The sequence below is a fragment of the Carlito syrichta genome, unplaced genomic scaffold, assembly GCF_000164805.1.
Source record: "Carlito syrichta isolate Samal-C Ts95f unplaced genomic scaffold, Tarsius_syrichta-2.0.1 Scaffold189852, whole genome shotgun sequence".
Taxonomy (NCBI): Eukaryota; Metazoa; Chordata; class Mammalia; order Primates; family Tarsiidae; genus Carlito; species Carlito syrichta.
In genome coordinates this window covers 130,016-132,350 of record NW_007133948.1, presented here as the reverse complement: position 1 = coordinate 132,350, position 2,335 = coordinate 130,016, and positions in this window count along the sequence as shown.

The following is a 2,335-nucleotide window of genomic DNA, read 5'->3' as shown; positions in this document are numbered from 1 at the left end:
TTTATAATACATATTGCCCGTATCTCTAGACCATGTTATCTTGATCACTGGGAAATGGTAGGAACATGGGCTATTATTCTTCTTATCTGTGAACTTGAACTATAAATAAGTTATTTAGCTTTTCTTTGCCTTACTGTCTTATGTGTAAAACAGGAACAAGACACTTGACACCAGCTGAGCTGGGACTGTGAACCACTTGTTCCCTAAGCCATGTTTTCTTTGTTGGGCTTTGCCAATAGCAGCTGCTGCTGGGAGGAAAGAGAGACCTACTTCTTCTGTTTGCTTCTTATTTTCCCTGGCAGGCCTGTTTCCTTCCTGTTCCTGTAAACATCACCCAAGCCTTGCTTCTTTACCCTGGTAGCAGCAATTCATTTCTCTAGCAACTGTTGCATCCAGCCTGGAGTTTTCCAAGTGTTTGCAGGATTAGCTTCATCATAACCCTCTCCATAAGATACACCTGCACCAACAAGTAATACCTGGTCTCAAAGCTCAGGAGTCCCCTGGGACTACTGCAATGCTTTCAGACAACAGCATCAGTTGACTCTTCCTCAGAGGGCTGAGTTTTTGCCCTACAAGTCAGACCTTCAAGCTTCCAATTTTAACAATGTCAAACTCAGTCCAAATGGTAATAACTGCTTTCTGAAATTATCATCCGTCATAGCTCAGTTTTCTCTGTTGTCTGTTTTAGTTACCTAGTGAACAATTGGTTGCAGCTAAATAATATAATTTTTTTAATAATAAAAAATATTTTTTTACTTTATTTTTTAACTTTAGATTCAGAGAGTACAGATGCATATTGTGTACTGTGAGGATTGGGCCACTGGTGTCCCCATTCCCTGAGTAGTGAACACTGTACCTGATAGGTAGTTTTTAAAACCTCAACTTCCTTTTCACCCCCATCTTTTGGTGTCTCCAGTGTTAAAAATTATTTAAATAAAATTTTCTTTATTAAAAACACTGGTGTTACCTCTGTCTCCTAATTGGACCCTGACTGACATAACACTAATATCTATGCCATGCCCCTGATGTAAAGACCATGGACACTCTTTTACTGTTCAGCATTTGAGTACCATGGTAGGGCATCTTTTTTGTGTTGGTACTATCTTAGGTAGTGAATACAAAATGGTGATCAAGACATAACATATTATGCTGTAGAATCAAATTTAATTTAAAAGTACTGGATACCATATAGAAATTTATAGAAACTTTTGATTCCAACTTTGTTTATAACACACAAAGTCTAGCCTGCTGAAAATAAAACATTACACATGATAACAAAGTCAAGAAATTCAAGAATCCAGCCTCAGAAACTTTGAAGACAGAGGGATATAATTGAAGTTTCTCACAAGTATTTGCCACCAAAAAATGCTGCCATGAATTAGCCCTTCACTGGGCAGCGAAGTTCTTGCCTTTATTTGCAGAGGCTGCTTCTGGCTTTTAGTTTAGCTCATTGAAATGACACAAAGAAGGAGATGAATTGGAAGGAGTTCCAAGAAGTTAAAAAAAAAAAGACTCAGAGCAATAGAAGGGCAGAGTAATGAGGCAAGATACCAATGACTCAATGTATTTTTATCTAGTATTCAACTAAGTGCAATTGTGGCATCTAAAAATAAGTGATGCAGAAAAAGAAAAAATAATTACAAGGAAGATAATATGTAATAATTAACTACTGAAAAAGAGTACACTTTAAATAATGGGACACAAGTAAAGTAGGAATAACTTGAGCTGATTATAGAGACTCAATTTCTCACATTGAGGTGAGAGGAATGTTATCATTTAAAATTCACAGTCCTTAAAAAAAGAACAGACAAAACATGTAATTATTATCTGCCAACAATGTAGAGTAGAATGATGCAGTGGTGTTTGTCTGTTTTTAATTTACAAAGTTCTACATGTTTCTCAAATTATCCAACCCATGCATTGCTGTTTAATTAAAGAACTGAGAAAATTCTTGTAAAACTCAGAAATGTTTATGTTCTTTTTCTAACAGACACTGGTAAGTGCCACACGCACACACAACCATACACAAACACACACACAGCCATACACACACACACACACACACACGCACACGCACACACACACACGCATGCACACACATAAAAGCAACTGCAAAAAAATTAAAATTAGGAAACTTCATAAGTACTGTTTTTGCTATTTAATTATCATATAACAAACACATCTGAAACGAATGCAAATATATAGTACACAGTGTAATCTTTGGTTTTAAAATGTTAACTTTATTTGTTGGGAGCTGGCCACGGAGGCCCACTGAGCATTAGGGATCAGGAAGGGCCGTTGACCCCGAGACCACTAGGATGCGTTCGGGAGCTAT